Source organism: Marmota flaviventris, chromosome 4 (genome assembly GCF_047511675.1).
Source record: "Marmota flaviventris isolate mMarFla1 chromosome 4, mMarFla1.hap1, whole genome shotgun sequence".
NCBI lineage: Eukaryota > Metazoa > Chordata > Mammalia > Rodentia > Sciuridae > Marmota > Marmota flaviventris.
In genome coordinates, this window is record NC_092501.1 from 111,517,334 (window position 1) to 111,537,056 (window position 19,723).

General features: G+C 31.9%; 1 non-coding gene across 1 annotated transcript; it reads right to left on the minus strand.

Moving 5' to 3' along the window:
- Positions 1 to 14,959: 14,959 nt before the first annotated feature.
- LOC114094933 (small nucleolar RNA SNORD77) lies at positions 14,960 to 15,030 on the minus strand. Its single transcript, XR_003583163.1, has one exon. It is a non-coding gene; the product is annotated as a small nucleolar RNA SNORD77 (small nucleolar RNA).
- Between the last annotated feature and the right edge of the window lie 4,693 nt (positions 15,031 to 19,723).

The following is a 19,723-nucleotide window of genomic DNA, read 5'->3' on the forward strand; positions in this document are numbered from 1 at the left end:
AAACTGCACCTGGCAGCTAACTCCCCTGCTGACATGGACACTTTTCTACATGATTTTTAGGGTTTGTAAATATATCTCTGCATGGGCCTATAGGAATAATTATTCTACCTGAATAAACATACCCTAGGGCTGTTCAAATATCTAAACATTTCAGGTAAAAACATTTGCAGAAAAACTGTATATTCACAGTACATATGCTGACCTGCAAGGGATTTGGGAACTCTTCTACCTTTACATCAACTATCCAGAAAATGAAACCAATGCCAATGTATATGAACCATCTTTGCTCTGGATAGGGTAAGCTGAGTTAGGCTATTTGTTAATAGAACTTAAAAAAAATCAATCCAAATAATAGAAATATGCATTTTATCAAGTAAATAGGAATATTTTCTGGAAAATAAAGCACTCAGTCTGAAGATATTGACCATGTGTTCAAGTATCATACATTAGAGTGGGTTAAATAGACAAACATTTATGTAATATTTAGTAGGATAAGCATGATAAGAAAGACAAGTATAAAATCTTTTGAAATCTAAGGGGGAAATGTTGGGAATATGAAAGTAAAAAAATTTGAAAAGGTTATGTTTGGAAGAAGAGAAGATATTTCATCAAGATTCTGAATGATGGGCATTCACTAGAAAAGAAGTCTATTTTAGAACAAAAGTAAGCAAGCAGTTAAATGGTCATCTTGATTTTACTCAGGAAAATTTTGAAAGCCTCAGTTTGAACATAATTTTTAAGTACACAAAAAATTAGAATAGTAATATAGTTGTGTAAAACCAAAATATCATAGACTTTGCTTGTGCTAATAGCTTTCTTCTTTATCACATCTGCCAATCAGCTAAGGTTTTTCAACACTTGAATGAGAACATTATAAAAAAGTGATTGCAGATTTAATGGATCCCAGTTAGAAGATTGTTATGAAACCAAATTGTCACTTTTTATAAGAATATTACAGACTATACTATGAAAAAAAGTGATTTAGTAGAGAGATATTTGACTGGTGATATTGAAAGAAATCAGGAACCAAAGGGGCATTAATTTGAGGTGAGCAATAGGGAAAATCATAATCATGAACAAGATTTCAACTTTTATTGACAGTAAGGAAAATGTTGCCTCAAATATATTTTAAAAAGGCATTCTTCCCAATTTCACAACTCTTTAAAACATTTTTTAAATCTTCACAAAGCTTGGATTTATTCACCATCTTCTAAATCTCAAGAGGTGATAATCCTTCCTGTTTCAGATTGTCCATTTTCCAAGAAGAACATCAACAGCTATATATTACCATTTAAAAATATTTTGTATAATGTTATCTTGGTCCATATTTATCACTCAGAAGGAAGCACTAATTCTCACGTCGTGTTTCATTTAACCTTTCTGCATCTCAACTTGGGTCATTTCTGTCCATCACCAAACTATCCTTTTCTATATATTATATACTGTGATTTAAACTTGCCTAAATCTCTCCCATCTGATGGTGCAGGAGAATAAAAGTCATCCAACTTTTTACTATTTCCCTTATTTTACTTCAAAGTCAAATATAAAAAAAAAGTTTATTGTTTTGACATTTTAATTAAATTATTAAATTATTATTTTTTACCTTCTATCATTTTTATTCCTTTTTGATCATAATCCCTTAAATTGAAAAAATACATTTTAGTCTTATGTATTAATTTATTTCTGTATATTGCTGCACATCCCTTTCAATTGAAATGATCACAGGCATTTGTACTCAAACTGTATAGGGAATATTAGTCCAATATGAAGTCTGTTCTCTGTACGTATTTATTGAATTGGTATTTATCAGTTTAAAGTTCTCTCTCTGATACACACACACAAAACACACACACTCACACAAACATACACACATACACACACACAATGCTGCAATAATATTGCCTTTGAACCAGAAATAGACATTTTGACAAATAAGGTATTAAATAAAGTTTCAGTTTCTTTGTGGGGAAGATATTAAGCTGTCTAGTCCCGATCCTCCACTTTTCTTGGAGGACAAATTCTTATTATATAGTGATGACAGGATGTTGTACCTTTCTATCACCAAGAAAGGACACATGTGAATTGAGAATGATAGGGTAAATTCTAAGTTGGTAAATCCTTTCTGCTTCTACTCACTGGCAAAGGAGCCAGAAAATATGTGCTTTTGGCTTGTTCAGTCAGAACCTCCATTTTGGAATTGTGAATCTAGAACAAGAATATAAACAAAGCTAAGCTGATATTCAGCTGCTAATTTGGAGATGCTGTGAAAATCATTCCTAAAACCAAGGTCATGACTCAAGACTCTTCATTGACCCTGTCCAATTTTAAGCATAAAACATTTTTCAGTCTTTCAAAATCAGTTCTGTAATGGTAAATATCATAAAATTTTGCTTTTTTTTTTTTTTAGCACTGAGAATTGAACCCAGGGGCACTTAACCGCGGGACCACATTCCCAGCCACCAGTCTTATTATTTTTTTAAATTATTTTTATTTTGAGACTGGATCTCATTTAGTTGCTTAGGGCCTTGTTAAGTTATTAAGGCTGGCTTTGAACTTGCTATCCTCATGACTCAGCCTTCAAGCATCTGGGATTATAAGCATGTACCACTGCACCCAGTTTTGTTTTGTAATTAAGGCATTCAGAGACCGCTTCCATTGTTACTTTAAAAAATCAAAATGTACAGAAGTATTCTGAGTAAAAATATAGACTTTCAACTTCAATTTAAAATCGAATGATTTTTTTCAATTATCTAGTGTTGAAGATAATCTGGGCCCATTAACTGGGTATGTGGTCTCCAGTTTCAAAGCATTCTATTATGTTTACATCTGAAAGTTTTGTTTGTGTGTGTGTTTTTTTTTTTCATTGTGTAAACAAACATGGTAGGCATTTGAATTTGTGAACTCCAATTTATGCTGTTCCCTGAGTTGACTCATTCACTCACTCCTTCTGTAGCCATTTACATACTAGGATTTCACCGCCCCTTATATTAATCATAGATCACATATTTCAGCAGGAAATCTATTTCTACAATTGCCTTTTAGATGTCACTTTCAGAGATGTAATATTAAAAATAAATAAATAAATAAATGTATCCAAATCATTACAGAATGGTAAAGTATCACTTGATTTGGTTATGGCATTCAAAGCACTATTTTGAATAAAGAAGAGGGGGTTGTAGAATTGTTGTTTGCACTACAACTGTGAGAGATGAATAAGAGTACAGGCTTAGATTTGTGAAAAATGGAAGTCCAAAAACAGTCTCTAATGTATTAATGAATTCAAGGAAATTTAAAAAGGAGAGGAAAAAAATTGATGAAATCTGTGAAATATCAACTTAACTGAATCTTTGAACCTTGTAATTTATAATATTTACCTCTGTCCCTAGCATCAAAGACTGTATAAGAGTAGACAATGTCTGTTTTTTAAACAATGAACAAAGTTGCTAAATCCTTATGTTCAGAAAATACAAGGTACTCAAGAAGTGTATTTCACTTTATTTAATCATACCAAACTTGAATATCCACCTACCTAACACCATTAAGTAGTTTTTTTTTTTCCAAATCATAATACAACTAGTACTAGAATATGTGATATGGTTTTAGATAGTGCATAGTATTGCTATTCAATGAGCATTTAGAATTGCAGGACCAACCACTGAGCTTGTGACAGATTGAGACAAAAAAAAAATAGGAGGAGAAGAAGTGAGAGAGATTATTATCTATGTGTGAGAATATACAGGATATTTTACATCATTGTAAGACTTTGGATTTTACCTGAGAAACCATTGCAATCCATTGCAAAGGACTGGCATGCATTGAATTACAATTTTAGATCATTATATTAGCTGTGCTGATAAACTGGAAATTATGAAAGCAAGATAGGTAACCAGAAAGAGCCTCTTCAACAAATGGTGCTGGGAAAACTGGAAATCTATAAGCAGCAAAATGAAATTAATCCCTTATCTCTCTCCATGCACAAAACTGAACTCAAAGTGGATTAAGGACTTAGGAATTAGACCAGAGACCCTTCACCTTATAAAAGAAAAAGTAGGCCTAAATCATCATCAAGTCAAATTAGGCCCCAACTTCCTTACCAAGACTCCTATACAGAAGAAATAAATTAAAGAATCAATAAATGGGATGAATTCAAACTGAAAAACTTCTTCTCAGCAAAAGAAACAATCAATGAGGTAAAAAGAAAGCCTACAGAATGGGAGCAATTTTTTTACCACATGCACATCAGATAGAGCACTAATCTCTAAGATATATAAAAAAACTCAAAAAACTTAACACCATAATAATAATAATAATAATAAATAATAATAACAATAATTATAACAACAACAACAAGAACCCAATCAATAAATGGCTAAGGAACCGAACAGACACTTCTTAGAAGATGATATATAATCAATCAACAAATATATAAAAAATGTTCAACATCTGTAGCAATTAGAGATAAGCAAATCAAAATTACTTTAAGATTTTCTCTCATTCCAGTCAGAATTAAGAAAATAAACAGCTCTTAAAAATTCAAACAGCAATAAGTGTCAGTGAGTCTGTGGGAGTAAATGCACATTGCTGGTAGGACTGCAAATTGTGTCAACAAATCTGTAAAGCAGTATGGAGATTCCTTAGAAAACTTGGAAAGGGACCACTATTAGACCAAGCTCTCCCACTACTCAGTTTATATACTCAAAGGACTTAAAAGCTGCATACTACATTTACACAACCACATCAATGTTTATAGCAGCACAATTCACAGTAGGTAAATTGTGGGACCAACCTAAATGTTCTTCAGTAGATGAATGGATAAAGAAACTGTGGTATATATACACAATGGAATATTACTCAACATTAAAAGAGAATAAAATCATGGCATTTGCAAGTAAGTGGATGGAGGTGGAGAATATCATGCTATGTGAAGTAAGCCAAACCCAAAAAACCGAAGGCTGAATGTTTTCTCTGATATGTGGATGCTGATCATAATGGGGATGGTGGGAGGAGCATAGGAGGAATAGAATAACTTTAGATAGGGCAATGTGGGGGAAGGGAGGGAAAATGGGGGTAGGAAAGATGGTGGGGTGAGATGGACATCATCACCCTAAGTACATGTATGAAGAAACAAATGGTGTGACTCTACTTTGTGTACAAAAAAAGAAATGAAAAATTGTGCTCTATATGTGTACTATGAGAAAAAAAAGAAGTGAAAATAACTATCAGGATAGCTAAAATGAGAATAAAGTTGACTCATACAGAAGGGGAAAGCAGTGGACAGAACATTCAGGTTCTACGCATATGCATCCCCATTTTCCTTTAGAATAATTAATTTAATTTACCACATATTGTATTGTGTTTGCAGTGCTGGGAATTGGGCTCCAGGTCTTCTACATGATAAGCAAGCACTCTACAACTGAGCTATCTTCCATTGTTATTTTGCAAATTTGTATTTTATAATAATTTCAGACTTTCAGAGAAATTTACAAATTAAAAAATATTGCAAAATAACTTCACCCAGATTATCCAAATTAAATTTTCCACATATGCTTTCATATGATTTTTCTTCTAACCCACCTTTTCTCTCTCAAAATCTGCATTGATCTATATGTGTATGCAAACAGCTTTTTGCTGGACAACTTGGGAATAAGTTGCAGACATGATAAGTACTTTCCCTGTGCTTTTCCAAAAAATCAAGCTCTGTTTCTTCTGTAAATAGGGTTCAATAATAGAAAATAACATACTATTTTCATCTCTGGATACATTTTGGAGGTAGAACAAATAGGATTTCTTGCACAATTAAAGGTGGCTGTGAAAAAGAGCGTAGTCAAGCATGATTCCATCTCTTTCACATAAACTGATAGGAAAATAGCATTGATTTTATTTTTTATTTTTTTATTTTTTTTGATTGTTGTTATTGATATTGTTCTAATTAGTTACACATGACAGTAGAATGCATTTTGACAGGTCATACATAAATGGAGTATAGCTTCTCATTCTTCTGGTTGTCCATGATGTAGAGTTACACCAGTCTTGTAATGGTATATGCACATAGGGTAATCATGTCCAATTCATTCCACTATCCTTCCTTTTCCTGTGCCCCCTCCCTTCCCTTCACCCTCCTCTGTCTAATTAAAAGTACCTCTATTCTTCCCTACCCCCCTCCTTATTGCAATTTAGCATATCAGAGAAAACATTGGACCTTTGGTTCTTTGGGATTGGCTTATTTCTCTTAGCATGATGACCTTGTTTTTTTTAAATTTTTATTATTGGTTGTTCAAAACATTACATAGTTCTTGACATATCATATTTCATACATTTGATTCAAGTGGGTTATGAACAGAATGAGAAGAATATAGTGGAAGAGGTTTTGAGTAGTGGGAAGTTAGAACTTTAGTTCTAAATATGGTAAGTTGGAGAAATCTCTTAATATTCAAGTTTGGATATCAAGCAGGAACAAATATCTGAAGAGAAGTCCTTGAAAGGAAAGGTAGAGAGTTCTCCTGCCTAATAGAATCAAATCATGGTAAACAAACATGTAAAACAATTCAAAATCCAATAAAAAATATTTGATTATTCACATGACAGTATTTACTTTTCCTTTTAGAATAATGTTGATAATAATAGTCTCAATATTTTTTAAAAATTATTTAGTTGTAGATGAACACACAGTATACTTATTTATTTTTATGTGGTGCTGAGGATCAAACCCAGTGCCTCACACATGTAAGACAAGTGCTTTACTACCAAGCTACAGTCCCAGCTCCCAGTCTTATTTTCTTAATGAAACAATCTGAAAATAAACTTTTAGAAATTGGTTTAGGAATCAAAGAATTATAACCATTTGGAATACCTTATAAAAAGAGAAAAAACTTCCAAATATAAACAACATTAATCTTTTAGAGATGCACAAGAAGAAAGTGGACAATCAGATTGACCAGTCAATAAAGATACTGGTAAATGTCACTCACCAAGATGCAGTTTATTAGGAAAAACAAGAAAAAAATCAGAGGAAAATAGAAATATCAGAGCAAAACAGAAAAAAAGTTAAGGAGATAGAAGGATATATAATAAAATATGAAAATAAATATAGTGAAACAGGTATGCAAGGATATCTAAGAACATATTCAGAGAATTATGGGTATCTGTATTTTAATGGCAGTACAGTTAAGATCAATAAAAATGTCCTGCATATTGATCAGTGGATCAAAGAGAGATGAAGTTGGTTAAAATTTTTAAAAATGCCCAATTTAGAAAATGCATGTAAGATTACTGATAGGGATAATATTCAAAGAAGAACAAATGGCATAATTTTAATTCTGCATGACTAATTTATTTAAAACTTCCCCACTGAGAGAAAAGATTTCAAAATTATGTTCTTGTTCTTTTCTTTGAACATAATACACCAGAATATTTCTCTTATATCTGAGGAAACTTTTCCTTTCGGTACGATTGAAAATTTTGTTTCTAATTGTTTGCTTCATTTCCAAGTAAAACTTATTTGTACTCTTTATATCCACTGTGAGTCAATAAATAGAATCAAGTTTCAGGATACTCTCATCTCACCTGACAACTGTTTGTTTTTTTTTTTCAGTAAGATTATAAAAGTGCTTGTTTCTTATCTTTGTAAATTTGCATGCATTACATTTACATGATAAGCTGTGGTCCTTTGATAAGTCAATAACTCTAAAATTTTCCAATCTTATCAAGGCTGTTTCAGTAACTGAATCTCATAACTGCTGAGGAAAAAAAATCAAAGATTGCACCATTATACTACTAGCATTATATATCATTGACAGGATTTCTAATTTGGGTATTTTGTTTCAAAATACGCCAGTTTATCATGTTTTCTTTCCACTTGTAATCTTAGCCTGGTATCTTCATCTGCCATGAGTAAAAGTGCTATTACTTGCCAGCACATCATTAACGTCCGGCAAGAGTATAACAAATTACACCTTCTCTTTGCAATTTTATTCTAGCACTATTTCTTGTTGAAATGTATAAAACTAGGAAAAACTTTAACTTCTACTTGACATAAGAGAACAGAGATATTGTATAAATGTCAAGGCTAGTAACACATTTAAACTCAGAATTTTCACATTGTTTTTTGTCCACTTAAAGAAGAGGGCAACAATAGGAACACTGAATGAGATGCAAAACCAGAATATGCATGTAATTATGGCATGAACCATTCATGAATGCATGTGGTAAAAACTGCAGTTTTCCACTTACAATATTAAAGGGCTGAGGTCAAATATGGTTAAATTAATCTGAGTAGAGATAATTAAGGTGGTATGAGTTTCAAGACTGTGCTTTCTTTTTTTTTTCTTAATTTCTGTATGGTATGCTTTATAATTTTCTTTTTGGCTGGGGTTTTGATACAAACTAAGAGAGTAAATTAACAATTTCCTTTATAATGTTCCTCTGTATCTTCTAAGAAGGAGAACTATGAAAATACAATGGGAAGAACATATAAATTGGATCGCTAATTTAGAAATATTAAGTTATTTATCAGTCCTCATTTCTCCTCTTAAGGTGTTAGATAACAGAAACTTGGGGGTATGCTTAATTTAAAACTTTTAAAAATAGTACTTTTACACTGTGTTGTATTTCAAGTTTCTCGCAGATAACTTTCATTTTATCCTCAGAATATTATGAGTTACCAATAAATTAGAAGATAGTGAAGGCATCCATAAATTTCTTAAGTCATATGATCTGCCCAGATTGAGTCAGGAGGATATATACAACCTAAACAGACCAATATCAATTGAGGAAATAGAAGAAACCATCAAAAGACTACCAACTAAGAAAAGCCCAGGACTGGATGGGTATACAGCAGAGTTTTACAAAACCTTTAAAGAGGAACTAATACCAATACTTTTCAAGCTACTTCAGGAAATAGAAAAAGAGGGAGAACTTCCAAATTCATTCTAAGAGGCCAACATCACCCTGATGCCTAAACCAGACAAAGACACTTCAAAGAAAGAAAACTACAGACCAATATCTCTAATGAACCTAGATGCAAAAATCCTCAATAAAATTCTGGCGAATCGGATACAAAAACATATCAAAAAAATTGTGCACCATGATCAAGTAGGATTCATCCCTGGGATGCAAGGCTGGTTCAATATACGGAAATCAATAAATGTTATTCACCACATCAATAGACTTAAAAATAAGAACCATATGATCATCTCGATAGATGCGGAGAAAGCATTCGACAAAGTACAGCATCCCTTTATGTTCAAAACTCTAGAAAAACTAGGGATAACAGGAACATACCTCAATATTGTAAAAGCAATCTATGCTAAGCCTCAGGCTAGCATCATTCTGAATGGAGAAAAATTGAAGGCATTCCCTCTAAAATCTGGAACAAGACAGGGATGCCCTCTCTCACCACTTCTGTTCAACATAGTTCTCGAAACACTGGCCAGAGCAATTAGACAGACGAAAGAAATTAAAGGCATCAAAATAGGAAAAGAGGAACTTAAATTATCACTATTTGCAGATGACATGATTCTATACCTAGCAGACCCAAAAGGGTCTACAAAGAAATTCTTAGAGCTAGTAAATGAATTCAGCAAAGTGGCAGGATATAAAATCAACACGCATAAATCAAAGTCTTTCCTGTACATCAGCGACAAATCCTCTGAAATGGAAATGAGGACAACCACTCCATTCACAATATCTTCAAAAAAAAAATAAAATACTTGGGAATCAACCTAACAAAAGAGGTGAAAGACTTATACAATGAAAACTACAGAACCCTAAAGAGAGAAATAGAAGAAGATCTTAGAAGATGGAAAAATATACCCTGTTCATGGATAGGCAGAACTAACATCATCAAAATGGCGATATTACCAAAAGTTCTCTATAGGTTTAATGCAATGCCAATCAAAATCCCAATGGCATTTCTTGTAGAAATAGAGAAAGCAATCATGAAATTCATATGGAAAAATAAAAGACCCAGAATAGCAAAAACAATGCTAAGCAGGAAGTGTGAATCAGGCGGTATAGCGATACCACACTTCAAACTATACTACAGAGCAATAGTAACAAAAACAGCATGGTACTGGTACCAAAACAGGCGGGTGGACCAATGGTACAGAATAGAGAACACAGAAACCAATCCACAAAACTACAACTACCTTATATTTGATAAAGGGGCTAAAAGCATGCAATGGAGGAAGGATAGCATCTTCAACAAATGGTGCTGGGAAAACTGGAAATCCATATGCAACAAAATGAAACTGAATCCCTTTCTCTGGCCATGCACAAAAGTTAATTCAAAATGGATCAAGGAGCTTGATATCAAATCAGAGACACGCCGCCTGATAGAAGAAAAAGTTGGCTATGATCTACATACTGTGGGGTCGGGCTCCAAATTCCTCAATAGGACACCCATAGCACAAAAGTTAATAACTAGAATCAACAAATGGGACTTACTCAAACTAAAAAGTTTTTTCTCAGCAAAAGAAATAATAAGAGAGGTAAATAGAGAGCCTACATCCTGGGAACAAGTCTTTACTCCTCACACTTCAGATAGAGCCCTAATATCCAGAGTATACAAAGAACTCAAAAAATTAGACAATAAGAGAACAAACAACCCAATCAACAAATGGGCCAAGGACCTGAACAGACACTTCTCAGAGGAGGACATACAATCAATCAACAAGTACATGAAAAAATGCTCACCATCTCTAGCAGTCATAGAAATGCAAATCAAAACCACCCTAAGATACCATCTCACTCCAGTTAGATTGGCAGCCATTATGAAGTCAAACAACAACAAGTGCTGGCGAGGATGTGGGGAAAAGGGTACACGTGTACATTGCTGGTGGGACTGCAAATTGGTGCAGCCAATTTGGAAAGCAGTATGGAGATTTCTTGGAAAGCTGGGAATGGAGCCACCATTTGACCCAGCTATTCCCCTTCTTGGTCTATTCCCTAAAGACCTAAAAAGAGCATGCTACAGGGACACTGCTACATTGATGTTCATAGCAGCACAATTCACAATAGAAAGACTGTGGAACCAACCTAGATGCCCTTCAATAGATGAATGGATAAAAAAAAAATGTGGCATTTATACACAATGGAGTATTACTCTGCATTAAAAAATGACAAAATCATAGAATTTACAGGGAAATGGATGGCATTAGAGCAGATTATGCTAAGTGAAGCTAGCCAATCCCTAAAAAACAAATGCCAAATGTCTTCTTTGATATAAGGAGAGTAACTAAGAACAGAGTAGGGTCGAAGAGCATGAGAAGAAGATTAACATTAAACAGGGATGAGAGGTGGGAGGGAAAGGGAGAGAGAAGGGAAATTGCATGGAAATGGAAGGAGACCCTCAGAGTTATACAAAAGTACATACAAGAGGAAGTGAGGGGAAAGGGAAAAATAATACAAGGGGGACAAATGAATGTCAGTAGAGGGGGCAGAGAGAGAAGAGGCGAGGGGAGGGGAGGGGAGGGGGGATAGTAGAGGATAGGAAAGGCAGCAGAACACAACAGACACTAGTATGGCAATATGTAAATCAATGGATGTGTAACTGATGTGATTCTGCAATCTGTATATGGGGTAAAAATGGGAGCTCATAACCCACTTGAATCAAAGTGTGAAATATGATATATCAAGAATTATGTAATGTTTTGAACAGCCAACAATAAAAAATTTTAAAAAAAAGAATATTATGAGTTAATATCACTCCTCTTTATTCTCTCTACCTTCCTGCATATGATTCTAAAATTCAACTTTTCATCTAATTTAACTCCCTAGTCTTCTCATTCACCTATCTGTGCTTCCAGTGTCTGTCATTTCCTTATTATTCCATTTACTAATTAATTCAATATATACTTGTTTATTAATTTTATTTTTTATTATTTTGTAGTACTGGAGATTGGTTTCAAGGCATTCATTGCTCATTCTAGAAAAGCGCTTTACCACTGGGCTACATACCCAGCCATTTTTATTTTAACATTGAAACAGGATTTTCTTAAGTTTCCCAAGCTCCGTGATCCTCCTGTGTCAGTCTCTTGACAAGCTGGGATTACAGGCAAATGCCACTGCACCCAGTGATAAGTATTTATTGAATACTCTATCAGGAGCTTTCCTTCACAATAAGGAGAAAAAAATTAAGAAACAAGACTCATTTTTCTCTCTTCTTGGAGTTTATTTCTTTATGAGTTCTCCTGGAAGAACAATAACAAAACAAAAAAAAATAGGTTATGAGTTTCACAATTGAAATAAAGGAAGCATGCAATAAATTTGAGAATGTTTAAATATATTGTCAGTTGTACAAGAATTTAAAGGTAATGTGAAATTTAAATATGTGATACTCATAGGACATTACAATTTGGCTTCCAAGTTTTTAGGTACATCAGAATGACTGATTTATTTCTGATGGGTCTCAATATTGGGACATCAAAATGATTGTAGAAAATGAACAGAAAGCAACATTCTGTATTTGAAAGAAAGTAATATCAGTTTACTCAATATTGGACATATCTTTTTTTGCCAAATATATATCTTCAAATTTTACACCATTTAGGGTCAGTACATATGTTATTTATTGTGTAAGTAAATATAAATTTGATAAATAATACTTTAAAAAATTTAAAAAGGGATTAATTATAGCATTCAATGACATGAAATCCAATGAGTAAATGGAAGAAGAATCTCAAAGTCAAAATGTTTAAGTAAAATTATTAAATGAAGCAGGAGGGCTTAACACAAAATGTAAGTTCAATACATTTTAATATGCTTTTCAAAGACAGACTTTAGTCCACCTGGAAAAATAAAGATGGTTGGAATGCCATTTGGCAAGTACTCTTATTTCTGTTATTAAACACAGCTAAAAAGTTTCTATCATTAATTGTCATAAATCCTTCAATGTTCATTTTTATCTACTATTCCATAGATATCCAAACAATAAAATAATCATTCACATGATATTCTTATGTCCTTTAGATAATGGTACATAAAATCCTGCCAAATATTAGATCAGAATATATACTCCTAATTTCAATATGTAAAAATTATAATTATTTTAAATTAGTATTTTTCTTCCATTCTAAGGACAATAAATAGGATTTGTGAGTCTTTTAAGTTAGGATGTCAATGTGAAAAATAATAAAATTCAGCCAGACATGGTGGCTTACGACTATAATCCCAGCAGCTCCAAAGACTGAGGCTGGAGGATAGTGAGTTCAAATCCAGCCTCAGAAAAGAGAGTTTCTAGGCAACTCAGTGAGACCCTGTATCTAAATGAAATACAAAATAGGGCTGGGGATGTGGCTTAGTGGCTGAGTGTACCTGAATTCAATCCCTGGAACACATCTCAGGGAAAAAAAAAAAGGATAAAATTGCAATCTTTGAATCACAAAAGCTTTTACAACAGGAGGGTATCAGTAATGATATAAGGTTTTATGAAAATTATCCTTGGCTCTTAATATACTATAAATGATTTAACATTAGAGTTTTATATTTTGAACTTTTTGTTCACAAAAATTAAAAAAAAAAACAGCTCTAGAATACTACCTGTTATGGTTTGAATATGTCCCCTAAATTTCATGTGTTAGAAACTGAATGACCAAATTCATATGTTAATGGTATTTGGAGAAGCAAAATTTGAGAGGCAATTAGGATTAGATGAAGTCAAGAGAATGGGCTCCCATGATGACATCAGAATCTTCATGTGAAGAGGAAGAAAGATTTCAGCTAGACAGCTTGCTTTATCTTGTCATTTGATGTCTTCTACAATGTCATGATGATAAAGAAGACCCTCATCAGATGCCAGCAACATGCTCTTGTACTTTCTAGCCTCTAAAATAAATAAATAAATAAATAAATAAATAAATAAATAAATAAATTTCTTATCTTTATGAATTTTCTAGTCTTGGGTATTTGGTTAAACTGATTAATGTACTGTCCTTCTTGGCAGGCATTTGTATATATAGATGACATTACTCCTCAAAGCTATGGATCTATGAAGAATAGCAGATGGGAGAACAAGGAAAGGAAACAATATACAAAAAAATTAATTGAAAAATTAAAAATAAGTAGAAAAAAGAAAGACTAGTAAAGTAGATTTTGATTAGTATATCTTTTTAAAGTAATTTCATAATGCATTAGATGGGAAAAAAAACTATTCTAGGATTCCTAAATAAAAGGAGTTGAAAATGAATCAACAAATTTGAAATGTCTTAAATTTTTTATCTGTCCATATTTCATTTTATCATCTTCACTAAAGACACTGGCCTTGAAGTTCTCAGAACCATTTTTCAGCACTACTATAGATGCAGTTACATGTCCTCTAAAAGGCGGAAATAGAATGAATATTCAAAATGTGAAAACAATTTTTTTTCAAGAAATCTTTTTCAAGGATTCAAGATGAATTCAAGTACTCATAAAATCTTCTTTCATTATTTCTGTTATATCAATATATAACTTATGGTAGAAATTGCTTCCACAAATATTTTATGCTGACTTAACCATTAATTTTTCAACATATAAAACATTAGCTATATGTCAACCTACACTTCACATATACTATGAATAAATAGACACTCTACATATATTTCAATGTCATATATATGTATATATATAGATAAAATTTCATTTTAATCATGTTTATCTTTGGTATTTCAAAATATTATTAGTAATCTTTAATAAAAAATGACTCATGAAATCCACTTTATTGATGGGATAAGTATTTTCGAGAAAATATTTGAATTTATCTTTATTCCCTTCCTAAAAAAAACCTATTTTTATTTGATAGCAAATTTTATCATCTTGGAGATAAAAATTTCATATCAAAAGATAGTTTATTAACCTTACTTAAATAATTAATATTTTAAAAGTGAAATTATACATGTTTTGATGTTAAGTATTACCTTGAACCATAATATGATTAAATCTTTTGAGAAAATTCTATTAGGAACCATTTTCACCTTTTTTTTCCAGATACATCAGATAATGACAAAAAAAAGTCTTCATGATTTAATCTGATGAACTATGTAACAATCATATCATTTGTTTACTTTCCTAATAAAGTACTAGAACATACAAGGACAATGAGGATTTTGGGGTATTTGTTTATTTGTTTTGTTTTAAGCTGGAGTTCAAATAGTATAGAAAGTGAGCTGACAAAAAGAGAGAAAATTTCAAGCTTACACTTCAGGGAGTCTTAAACAGAAGTTAGATTCTTAGCTGTTTATAAGAGAATTGATAATTTACAAATATGGACTTAAGTGATTTACAAATTTTGCAATAGCTGGAAGAGCAGGCTCTAGATTGAACTTCCAAGAATAATTTTGATTTAACAAAATTTACTATCTGATTGTAATGAGATATTAATTTCTAAGAAGATATTGCTTTATTCCCAAACTTTCATGGCTTACTCTATGTTTCTTATATTAGTATCTCCCAAAGAATGCATACAGTATACCTATCTGCAATATACCTTTGGGCACACTTGGGTCCAAACCAACTGAAAGCTCTGTTTATATCCTAGAAAGCTGGAGAATTTTATCATGATCTAGGTACATTTTTATAACCCAAATATTAATAGTCATTACAGGAATGGAATACACCAAAAAACTCTAATATGACACATGCTGATTCCAAACTCTAAAAAGAATTGTATAAAGTTCTTGTCATTTCAAGGCATCAATGTAAAACAGTTGATTATTCACTTTGAAGAAGTGATACTAAGAAGTCCCAGAAAGCTGCAGAATTTCCCAGACAATTCAGAGGGGTCCCACAGCATTAACATGTTCATGTGGTACTATCTAGTTCAGGTTTCAATGATGTGGGGCAACATGATGTTTCTTGAGTAATAATTAGGATACACAGGTAGAGAATTAATGCAATCCAGAGTGGCTGTTAACATCTTTGAATGAAGGCTCTCTATACTGTCCTTGCTGTGGAAATGCAATACAAAATGCTTCAAATTTTCTTAGTTTACTTTCCTGAGATAAATCATTTACAAAACCATTGGTTGTTTTCCAGATAATAGAGCTATTTTGATTTGTCCTATGAAATATCCAGTATTTAAAACATTATTTGTAATTGAAGTCACCGCCTATTTTTGCTTATAGCTGTGATTCTTCAAGATGAAGTTCTGATCAGAAAAATTCAAAAAGCATAATTAAATTGTGAGGTACAATATTTTTCTTATCTTAGCTCATTTCAAATATATTAGATGGGAATAAATACTGCTGTTCTTCTGAGTTTTTGTTTTCATAGTGAAGTGTACTTCCAAAAATTCCTCTTGGCCTTTGTAGTCAATTTGTTTTCTCAGTGAAAGCCTTATGCAATAATTTTAGATAAATAGTTAAAAATACATGCTAGAATGTAAAGCACCATCTATTAAAAATATGAGAAAGCAACAGAAAATTCATTCAGTTGTTCTGCATTTTTATAATAAAATGTGCAGTGGTATAGAACATGAAAAAACTGAAGAAAATAAATTATGAAAATTACACAGGAAAATCTTTCTAATTATATGATAGTCACTAGTCTTCTGGTTAAAAGTTTCAATATTCTTATTCCATAAAAAGTTTGAGATTGTTATAAGACTGATGTTTGCACAGGTATAAAATGAGAAGATAACTAAGCTTTGTCCTTGAATAAAAAATAGTTTTTGGGGCTGAGATTATGGCTCAGCAGTAGAGCGCTTGCCTAGCACTGGTGTGACCTGGGTTCGATTCTCAGCACCACATAAAAAATAAATAAATAAATAAAGGCATTGTGTTGTGTCCATCTACCAAAAAAAAAAAAAAAAAAAAAAGTTTCTCTCTCTCTGTGTCTCTCTTTAAAACAAATAGTTTTTGGACAAAATTTTATTTAATTAAAATATTGATCTGAGATGCAAAATCCCACGTGAGTAAGAATGATACTTTTTTTTTCCAGACAATGATCCATTTGAGAAAATAAAAATGAACTTTTCTGTAACTATTGTAGCTAAGCATGCTTTGCATGCTGAAAGAATCTTTAAAAATATTTTCCTACCATATTAAAAACCATTCCTATTTTTCTCTTACGTTCTGTGTTCTTTTTTTCTCTTTCCTCTTTTATTTTTTTCTAATTAATTAGATATTTGGAGGACATCATTTTGTATATATTATTGTTATTTTAAGCTAGAAATAGTAGTAGCTATGGATATTACAGCATTCTTTGTGTGATGTTTACTTCTAAAAGTTATAAATTTCATATTCAATTTTTAAATTTTTTGCTGTATCAATCAACTGATCTTTAAATAATTGTAAGTAATAAAAGAGTATTTATGTTTTCTCATTACAAAGCTCTTCATTCCTTCTATAGATCCAAGCTTTTTTCAGTTTCTAAACTCCCTGAGAAAACTTTGCAAATAATAATACATTTTTCCACCTGAATTTGTCCTTCATCAAAATAAATGATATTGTGTTTCCAAAGCATATCCTCCCACTATAACTAAACAAATATTGTTGCTTCTAAAATGTAATTGTTTACGTCTTGCACCTAGGTTGCCTTCTTGGTCCTTACAGTAAATCTAACCAGGATGCAAAACTCATTTATTCATTGTAACTTTTTCTAACCCTATTTTGCTTCTCGATCAAGTCTGCTTCCAAAATGAACATCATATTGTTTCTTCCTTAACATCAATGTTGGAAGTTTGTTTTTTATTATATTTTCTGACGACCTGCTCTTTTTTCAAGTACAAATACCACTGTATCTTTCTGTATGTCATTTATATTTGCTTATCCTGAGGCTTCTCATATCTTCTGACAATCTACAATCTCTTTCCTTAAGGCCCTGTATCATAAGAAAATGATGTAATAAGATAGATGGTTGGATACCTGTTGTAAGGTTGACAAAGTGTTCATTTTACATATTAAACCTTTAATTATTTATAATTCCTATTTGGTCTAAAGCTCTTAATGCTTCTTTCATTTGTATACCTTTATGAATTCAAATAACAAAAAAATCTTAATTACAAATAATCATTCCTGGAATGAAAATCAGTTTTTGGTTTAAGGAATAGCTTGAGGAGATTACTCCTATCTAATTAACCATCCCATGCTGAAACTGTTACAATTGGTTGGTTAATTTTGTTCACTTACAGCCAGTTGCCTTTGTATGAACCTTTGATCAGTAGCAGAAGCTAAAAGTCTAAGGCTCTTGATTTTGTGTGTGGTTTGGGGGCTGGCTTTAGTGGGCAACTGATTTTTGAAGCCTTTCTCCTCCTCAAAGAAGGTAATTATCCTTTTACAATAGTTTGCTATCATTTATGGCCCTTTTCTATCTATGATTTTAAATTGTATGCTTCTGTGTCTATAATATTTTTAAAAACTTGTGGAAGTTAATTGTTTATACAAATCTTTCATTTGTGTCTACTATTGAATAATATAGTTGGGAAAAGATCAACAATAAAGTAATGGAATGAATGAAATTTTTAAAGATTTAAACTACTGTTTTTCCATGCATCAGACAGAATTCTGACTAAAACGAAAAAAGATATCTATATATCTATATATCTATATCTATATATATATAGATATAGATATATAGATATAGATAGATATATATATCATCCAAAACTATATATATAGTTTTGGATGAGAATTTAGGAATGACTCTCTATTTGTATCAGAAAAAAATGAACATGAAATCAGGAGTGTTAGGCAAGCAGGATGTGGGGATAATAAAGATAGTAGAATGAAACAGACATTATTACTTTATGTATATATGTGACTGAATGACCAATAGGATTTTACAATATGTATACTTAGAAAAATGAGAAATTATATCTCATCTATGTATGATATATCAAAGTATATAAGTGCATTCTACTGTCATGTATAACTGATTAAAACAATGAAAAAAAAAAGAAAAAAAGAAATCAGGATTGCTTCTGTCTTGTCAAGTATTCTTTGTCTGCCATAGATATCAGAGAAGTCTAATTGTTACTTTTTCCTCCTTTTATTTAAAAAAGGCAATTAAATAGAAATGCACAAAATCTATGCAAGATGTTTGAGATAATTCTCAGTACTCCAAAAAATGTTAAACTTTATCTGTACCCATAATTTTATTTAACTACTATTGGTTTAATAAATAACACATATAGAATAGTGAGACATATGTTCTCACCTTAATCCTCTTAAATTGCATTTTCCTGTATTTCTACTCTGTACATGAAGATGAATTTCTACTCAGAGCTCAGTTCTTGGTAAATTGATTATAAACTAGAGAGAATGGCTATCTCCAAAAATCTTCTTGTACTTCTGAGATGATAAGAATTTTCTCTTGTATGTATAAATAGTTTTTGTGACTTCAACTTATTCTTATAATCATCATTATTTTAAGGTACACTAATGCTCTTTAGAGTAACCTTCTTCTAAACAAAAGCACAACTACAAAAAATTGTACACATTTTCCAACCATATAGTCACACAACCAGATTGCCAGCCAATAGCTTTGATAGCTCTAGAGGGGTCTTTTGATATAAAAAATCTATATAAAATTCCCTTTTTAAACAAAAGGGAACATAAAAAGGAGGAAATTTTGCCAGTCAGTTAGTTGACAAACTCCATATACTTGAAGTGTTCTAATGTGGGAACCCATTTCATTTCTCTTTTCAGATTGGCTGGTGAGTATGTTGTTGCAGGCATGGGACATATATCTACACACTACAGGGAAGCCAGAACTGCAGGATAGCAGTTGGGAGATGTAATGGGCATCACTC